Source organism: Pelodiscus sinensis, chromosome 1 (assembly GCF_052426305.1).
Source record: "Pelodiscus sinensis isolate ZL-2025 chromosome 1, ASM5242630v1, whole genome shotgun sequence".
In the NCBI taxonomy this organism is placed as follows: Eukaryota; Metazoa; Chordata; order Testudines; family Trionychidae; genus Pelodiscus; species Pelodiscus sinensis.
In genome coordinates, this window is record NC_143052.1 from 9,843,034 (window position 1) to 9,851,956 (window position 8,923).

An 8,923-nucleotide genomic window follows, 5' to 3' on the forward strand; every position below is an offset into this window, starting at 1 on the left:
TTTCCAGGTAACATATGGAAACTTGGAAGGGAGGAGATAAGAGACATCTTTGAACCTCACATTTTTCAAAAGCTTAAGAAAATGCATTTAGTACTAAGGAGCCAAGATCTGAAAGATTGTATAACAAGCAACATTTTTTTTTTTGTGGGGAAAAAGAATCTCTCCTAGGTCCAAATGCTAACTGCAAGAATTCAAAACAAGCATTGCAAAAACAATAAAAATAGCCTTTTAACAGGAAAGTATTGTTCCCATTTACTGCTCAGCTATAATTGTAAGCGCCTTGGTTTATAAAAATGACATAAAGCTGTAATGATGCATCTCTTGGGCCATGAATCATTTACTCCTTCTGCTTCTACCCTGCTGCTTGAAAAGCTCCCAACCTCATCCACAGATCTTATGGGTGGTGCATGGAATGGGAATAGTGCCTTCTCTTTCTACTCCAAACCCAACATCGGGTCACTGGATGCATGCATATCCCTAATTCCATAAAGCAGAGAGTTCAGACCTGCTGCAAGAGATTCTGCTTGGCCAATGGTTCTTTCACAAGCCTCCAAATCTCCCTTAGTTTTTGTGACCAGGGTACCTCTGTCTTTCCATGACACAGCAGAATAGCAGCAGTAGCTGTCTAAAAAGAGATTGGCTCTGGCAGTGATCCTAGAACAATACTTTTTCCCCCAACCCATAACTCAAACAAGCTCTCCTGTAAAAAGGAAAAGGGCAGTAACATGGACTAGAAGAGAGATAAATGGGATGGGCAAAATAGGAGAATGAGAACTTGATGGAGCTGGGATCTGACAAGGTTAAAATTTAATATGGACAGAAAAGAGAAGGAGAAAGGGAGCAAAACAGACTGAGAAAATTGGAGTGGAAGGCAAAGATTAGTGAGAGAGCAAGAGGGAAGAGTATGAGATATCTAGAGCAGTAGTTCTCAACCCTGGGAACACATACTCGTGGTGGTGCTGGGGGATACACCAAGGTTTTCCAGGGGGCACATCAACTCATCTAGATATTTGCCTTTTTTACAACACTTTTGTATTTTTATGTGTGATTTTGTAAACATGTAGTATAAGTGAGATGAAATTTGGGGGTACACAAAATAAATCAGACTCCTGAAAGGGGTACAACAGTCTGGAAAGACTGAGAGCCACTGATGTCGGGGAGAAGAGAGACAGATGAGATTGCTCCTCCTTACACTGTTCAATGTAAACTTTTACTTTATGACACAGTCTGCAAGTCAGCTGCCTGCTTTCTGTAATAAATGAATATAAACATCTCATGCCAAGAATATATTGTAACAAATGCATGGAAACGCTGCACACCATTATCACCACTTAGAATTGCATATCAGTTGCAGGGACTGAACTTAGATATTTTTAATCCAAAAGTGTGGGCACTCAACAAATGACGTAATGGAGAATCTCCATCAGTTACCATTATCGGGCCTGTGACACTCCATTCGGTGGTTCTAATTCTAACCAAAAGTGACCATTGGGTGTATATGTGCATCAATTCATGAACTGTCTGACTTCTTTCAACACAAATTATTCTATGAAATATTGGAGGAGTTAATAAAGAAAACCAAAGGCTCTCAAAGACAGTCCATACTAAAAAATGGTAAGTGAATGAAAATAAGTTTTAAATGCAAGCAACAAAAAAAAAAGGTAAATGATGCATGTTTTTGTTCACTTAATCTTCCTATCGCAAAGAAAGAGACTCTAAACTGGTCCAAATCTTTGACCTTGTTTATTACATCACCTAAATAACAACATGGTTCCATTGTGTTGAGAGCAGAATTTGGGGGAGCCCATGCAGGGGTATGCTGCATAGCCCACTTCCACAGAGACTTTTTGTGCATCACCATGGGAAAGGATTGGAAAACAGGAACTATGAAAATACTGGCATTTAGATCCACTGGCTATTATGCCCATTGGGGCACAAGCAGAGAAGAGACAACTTCAGCACTGAGGTCAGAACAGCAGCCTCAGAGTTGCTTTGCTGCAAACCTTGTGGCCTGTATGCAGAATTCCTTCTCTCCAGCCCTTTAGATCCCCAATGTACACAGGCTAGGCTAGAGAGAGGATTTGCAGCTAAATAATAACATATGAAATGGATACAACACAGATAATTTAACTGAATTGCACATCTCCTCTCTCTCTCTCTAAAATATTATGACCAAGAAATAAATAATATATATCTATATTACGTGTGTTCTAAAATGCAGCAGTATAGGTAACAGCGAAAGTACATAACTATACTTTGCATTTTATAGGGGATTTTTTACACAAATGATCCACAAATTATTTTACAGAGTTATTTACAGAATTCAGTGGCACACAGATTTTCATCATCTGATCATGTCTGTCGCTTTAAAATCATGTTTAACAGCCAGAAAAGTAACTCTTTAAAAATACAGTGGCATAGCTTATATCTCCGTGTCACATCTGTTTAGTTTTACTGATATAAACAAGTTTTTGCTACTGTCAGCACCAAAGACCCAGTATAGCTGCAAAAGAGCAAAGCTGCATTGTGTTCTGGCTGATGCGTCATACACAAAGCCAGCAGGCTGCATTCTGGTTTTGGACTTTTCGGTGCTGGGGCTGATGTGGCAAACAGAAAGAACAGAGCCTGTTCGGTTATTAATTATTATTTACACAGCCCAGGCTGTGTCATGAGAACACCACCACCAAAAAGCCCAGCACTTGCTTCCACTTGTCAGCGCAGCCCAGCTAATATGAAGAAGTCGTCACTCCTTAGGAATAAATTAGGCAACACCAAGAAATCATTTTACAGTGGGTGGCTTTTCTCACTAGGAAGAGCTGCTGTTCTTCCTCCCTTGGAGAGGCAGGCTGGGCGTATTCAGGGCTGTGTATACTGCAGCCGCTGCCCCTCTCGCGGCTACACAGCAAGCCCCCCTCTGGCCTGGTGTGACGGGGGTCTGGTGTGGACGGGAGGCGATGGTGCTAGGCTGCTGCTACTGCTGGGCTTGCTTCGCAGTTGCTGCTGCTGCAGAGTCACGTGAGAGTCCCCTTTAAGTTTCCATAGAGAGGCCTCTCAGTGTCACATGATGGACATGATATAATGAAACAACATTGTATCGAGGAAAGCATTAGAGGAGCCCAGGGCTACATAAACAGTGACTGGGAAGGGGGCAGAGACGAGGAGGAAACTAGGGGGCACCCTACAGTCTCCAGGATCCCACCTCCATCCACTAGAGCGAGGGGGCGTGAGAAGAGAGGAGGGGGTCTTTTTGTTCCCCTCTCACCCCCCTCGGGCCAGGAGGAAGAACAACTTTTAATCAGCACGGATGGGATTGCACCTGTCTCCAGAGTCCCCACCATCCTGAGAAAGAGGAAATGATATGAAGGAATAGATCTGGAAACTACCCATTTTTTGTTTTTCTTCCACTTTGCTGGGGGGGGGGGGGGAGAGAGTGCAGGGAAGACAAGAAGCTTTTGCAAGCACATGGATCGTCTTAAGGTAAGTTATTTATAGTCTTTAAAAGCTCTTCAAGAGAGATTTGTTTTAGGAGGAGCGCTGTATATTGGGGAGGGGGAGGTGGTGCCTCCGCATGTTTAAATGCCGGGGACTGGTGTCAGTGCCCCGGTGGCATAGTTTTAATGTGAGTTTGAGATTGTTTCGCTTGTTACAGTCTCCCTTTTCACTTCTTTTCTCTGTGTTTCTTTGCCCTGGTCCAGGGTCTGGAGGAACGGGGCCAGGCGTTTTTTGGTAACGAGGGAGGGAGGTGGAATCGCCTGCTTTAAATAGGAATTTTTTTTTAAAGGGGCTATTGCGCCATGTTTGTGTTGCTAAGAGGTTTGTGTGTCTGTGTGTGTGTGTGTGTGTGTGTGTGTGTGGCTGCGTGCCACATGGCTTCTCCGGAACGGCTGGCTGGTGCGTGTGTTTTTCCCTCTCCGTGTCCGCATTCCAGCTAATGTTGCGCAGATAAAATTCGAACTTGAGGTAAACAGAAGCGGAGGGAAGGAGGGGGGCGGGGGAGGCTATTTCCATCCTGGGATCCCACCTCACCAGTGCGCACATAACACCCACAGCGCTCACAAGCCGCCCCCCGCTCCCCCCCCCCCGACCTCCTTTGCCGCCAGCCAAAACAAAAAATAAGCAGGACTGCAAACCATAACACCCCCCCCCCCCTGCAGCTAGCGACAAGGGTGGAATGGGGGGGGGGGTAAGGGCGGAGCGCCTTTTTATCTCCAGAACGTCACATCCCAAATCCATAACAACACAACCCCCCACCCACGCACACACCTTCGCCACCAGCATCTAGGGAAGATGCCTTTCCCCTGCGCAGCTTTAACAATCCCCTCTTGCTTGCCCCTCCAGGAAAGCATTAAGCAGAGGAAGGTAGAGCAGAAATTGATCCCCTTAGAGTGCCCCACCTTACCCAGTCTTGTTATTCTCAGGCACCCAGAGGGCTCAGAGCCTCCCAAAAACAGAGCTGAGTGGGTGGTGGCTTTAATGGGGGGCATGTTTCCCCCCTTAGCAAAGGTTACAAGGACTAGATTATTATAGAGCTGAACATCTGGTTATTGGTCGGTGCTGGAGCTCCCTGTGCTTGTGCGCAATGGCCCTGGGTAAGTGTGGCTAGCTGGGTATGTGGCAGGTGCTGAGGGTTGGCATGTGGTTATTGCCAGGGACAGTTCTACAGTGATGGAGGATCCTGGGGCTTTGGTAAATAACTGCTGGGTAGCTGTGTCTGAGAAGAGGTGGCATTACAAAAAGGAGGGAAATGAGAGCTGCGAAGTGGAGTAAGGCTCTATGGTTGCGGGGGGGGGGGGGGGTTGCTGTTTGTGTTGATTTGGAAAGCAGCGAGAACAGCATCCCTTTCACACACTTGAGTTATTCTCTCATGGGCGTAGACCTGCTGGGTTAGTTTTAGGGGAGAGCTCTGCGCCTGTGTAGCTTTGGTTTTGAGGAAGGGGTGTGGGAAAGGTTATCTTTCGAAGTGGTGTGGCGTAAGCATAATGTGGACCCTGTGTCTGAAGGGGATGGAGGTGTGTGTGTGGTGGAATGTGATTTGCAAGTTCTAGGTTTAGGACACAGGCAGTTGATCTGGCAATAAGTATACTTAGCAGTAATGTGTCTTTTCACATGTTCGGAGCACGGTAAACACAATCACAATTTAATTGACGCAGGTCTTCTGTTTCTCTGTGTCACATGGCAACTGTAGGGGGCAGGCACCTGCCTTCAGTGGTCCAGATTGTGGATAAGGTGAGGTGGGCCAGGGGTACTTGGCAAGATGGGGAATGAAGAGGATAAAAGACTCCTTTGGAGAGAAAGATATATGAAGTAGGAGGAGGCCCTATATCAAGTGTAAGTATATATTATGCCTTAAGGAACATGCAGTAAAGTGGAGTTGGGTGAGGCATTAAACAGCAATTTATCCTCTTCGGGAGGGATATAAGGGCAGCAGGGGGGAGGGGATATTGTGGGATGTATATGAGGAGGTAATAAACATCCTGAGGAGAAAGGATGAGGACTACTGAGTGGATTATATCTTGAAGGGGGGGGGGGTTAACAGACGTGTGTGGGAGGACTGTACATGTGATTGATTTTAGTGGGTAGTTGAGTATGTGGGTTATGTGTTGGGGGACAGGAAGACAAGAGTGGGTCTGAGGAAGACATGCAGGATTTGTGTGTGTGATTTGGGATTGGGAAGATGTACAAATGCAGGGCCGTGAGAAGGGGCGAAAGGATTGTAGAGGGTCAAGGATAAAACATGTTGGGAAACAAGGGCACTGGAACAGTTTGTATAGTGGGAGCACTGAGAGCCATTGAACCTAACTGTAAACCCTGTATATGATGGACACCACTTCAAATAAAGTGGTGCGGCAGCACCCCTAGTTTTAGCATCTGCGTTGAGAAGCGATTTTCCTGGGTGCGTAGAGGCAGCACGGGGGGAGGTGTGTGCATCCTACTGCAGAGACGATTTTTGGGTGGTGTCATACAGGGCCGTACAGGGAGCAGGTGGCACAGGGGGTTGATGTTTGTGTATAAGAGACATGGAGCTTTCTTGAGATGACAGAGGAGGGTATGGGGCTGTGTTGGGGGTGAGGATGCCTAAGGGGGGGACACTGCACTGTTGAGAGATGAAAGGGTCTATATTTGAGGGGCAAACGTGTCGGGATAAGGAGTACAGAGCTGTGTTGGGGGCAAGGCAAGTCTGTGAGGAAGGGGCACAGGGCTGTGTTAGGATGAGGAGTGTGGGGGCACAAGGCTGAGTTGGAGCCAAAGGGCTTTTATGAGCATGAGGGTACAGGTAGGGTACAGGGCTTCATTGGAAGGCAAAGAGAACCGGTGTGTATGGTGGGCAAATGACTATATTGGGGTAAAAGTGTAGGGGACATAGGTCTGTGTTGGGGAAAATGAATCCATGTTTGGGGAATAACAGGGCTTGTTGATAGACGTGGGATTTCTCTGCATATGGTGGGCATGTTTGAGCTAGGTAGGGTGTAGGTGTAAAGGGGCAGAAGACTGTGATGGGGCAAAGAACGTTGTGTATGGTGGGCACAGGGCTGTGTTTGGGATGAAGGCATGTGGAGGCACCAGGATAAGTATGGGTGCAAAGAGGTGGTTGTATGGGTGGGGGAGGGTTGTTGGGTTGGTGATGTGGGGTGAGGTTATGTTGGGGTGAAAGGCATGGGTGGGGTCACAGGGCTGTGTTGGAGTGAAGGAGTGGAGATGGGACTGTGTTCGGTCACAGAGGGGTGGATGGTCACAGGACAATGTAGGAGCAAAGGGTGGGTGTATGAGTGGGGACGCGCTGTGTAGTGGTGGAGAGGCGGGGACAGGGATGCTGGGACAAAGCACTGTGTAGGTGGGTCCGGGGTGGGGGTTCTATGTTTGGGTGGAGGGATGGGCAACAGGCTGTGTTGGGGCAGAGGATGGGTATGTGGGTGGGGATAGAAGGGTAGGGACAGGGCTGTGATGGGGAAAAGGATGGGTATATGGGTGGGAACACGGGGTGGGGTGGGGCAGGGCTGCATTGGGGAAAGGATGGGGATATGGGGGGACGGGGCTGCGTTGGGGGAAGGATGGGGATATGGGGGGACGGGGCTGTGCTGGGGGAAGGATGGGGATATGGAGGGGACGGGGCTGCGTTGGGGGAAGGATGGGGATATGGAGGGGACGGGGCTGTGTTGGGGGAAGGATGGGGATATGGGGGGGACGGGGCTGCGGTGGGGTAAGGATGGGGATATGGGGGGGATGGGCATGGGTTGGGGGATGGATGGGGATATCGGGGGGACGGGGCTGCGCTGGGGGAAGGATGGGGATATGGGAGGACGGGGCCATGTTGGGGGAAGGTTGGGGACATGGGGGGACGGGGGGCTGGGGGGCTGGGGGAAGGATGGGGGGAGGGGGGGCTGGGGATGGGAGGACGGGGCCATGTTGGGGGAAGGTTGGGGACATGGGGGGACGGGGCTGCGCTGGGGGAAGGATGGGGATATGGGGGGGATGCTGTGCTGGGGGAGGGATGGGGATATGGGGGGGACGGGGCTGCATTGGGGGAGGGATGGGGATAAGGGGGGGACGGGGCTGCATTGGGGGATGGGATATGGGGGGACGGGGCTGCGCTGGGGGAGGGACAGGGATATGGGGGACGGAGCTATGGGGGGGACGGGGCTGCATTGGGGGAGGGATGGGGATATTGGGGGGACGGGGCCGCGCTGGGGGAAGGATGCGGGTATGGGGGGACGGGGCTGTGCTGGGGGAGGGATGGGGATATGGGGGGACGGGGCTGCGCTGGGGGAGGGATGGGATATAGGGGGGACGGGGCTGCACTGGGGGAGGGATGGGGATATGGGGGGACAGCGCTGCGCTGGAGGAGGGATGGGGAATTGGGGGGGACGGGGCTGCGCTGGGGGAGGGATGGGGATATGGGGGGGATGGGGCTGCATTGGGGGAGGGATGGGGATATGGGGGGGACGGGTTGCGCTGGGGGAGGGATGGGGATATGGGGGGACGGGTTGCGCTGGGGGAGGGATGGGGATATGGGGGGACGGGTTGTGCTGGGGGAGGAATGGGGATATGGGGGGACGGGGCTGCATTGGGGGAGGGATGTGGATATGGGGGGACGGGTTGCACTGGGGGAGGAATGGGGATATGGGGGGACGGGGCTGCATTGGGGGAGGGATGTGGATATGGGGGGACGGGGCTGCGCTGGGGGAGGGATGGGATATGGTGGGATGGGTTGCGCTGGGGGAGGAATGGGGATATGGGGGGACGGGGCTGCATTGGGGCAGGGATGTGGATATGGGGGGACGGGTTGCGCTGGGGGAGGAATGGGGATATGGGGGGACGGGGCTGCATTGGGGGAGGGATGGGGATTTGGGGGGACGGGGCTGCATTGGGGGATGGGATATGGGGGGACGGGGCTGCGCTGGGGGAGGGATGGGGATTTGGGGGGACGGGGCTGCATTGGGGGATGGGATATGGGGGGACGGGGCTGCACTGGGGGAGGGATGGGGATTTGGGGGGACGGGGCTGCATTGGGGGATGGGATATGGGGGGACGGGGCTGCGCTGGGGGAGGGATGGGGATTTGGGGGGACGGGGCTGCATTGGGGGATGGGATATGGGGGGACGGGGCTGCACTGGGGGAGGGATGGGGATTTGGGGGGACGGGGCTGCATTGGGGGATGGGATATGGGGGGACGGGGCTGCGCTGGGGGAGGGATGGGGATTTGGGGGGACGGGGCTGCATTGGGGGATGGGATATGGGGGGACGGGGCTGCACTGGGGGAGGGATGGGGATTTGGGGGGACGGGGCTGCATTGGGGGATGGGATATGGGGGGACGGGGCTGCACTGGGGGAGGGATGGGGATTTGGGGGGACGGGGCTGCATTGGGGGATGGGATATGGGGGGACGGGGCTGCTGGGCGAAGCAGTGGGTGGGTGGATGGGGACG

General features: G+C 52.0%; 1 protein-coding gene across 5 annotated transcripts in view; it reads left to right on the forward strand.

Annotated features, from left to right (window-relative positions):
* Positions 1-2,869: 2,869 nt before the first annotated feature.
* LOC112545341 (uncharacterized) overlaps positions 2,870-8,923 on the forward strand; it is a 233,204-nt gene continuing 227,150 nt past the window's right edge. Inside the window, exon 1 of one of the 5 annotated variants that reach the window (XR_016349531.1) lies at positions 2,870-3,477. The gene's annotated coding sequence lies outside the window, so the exon portion shown is untranslated. The remainder of the gene's footprint in view (positions 3,478-8,923) is intronic. The other 4 variants (XR_016349535.1, XR_016349532.1, XR_016349533.1 and 1 more) reach the window with 4 other exon arrangements.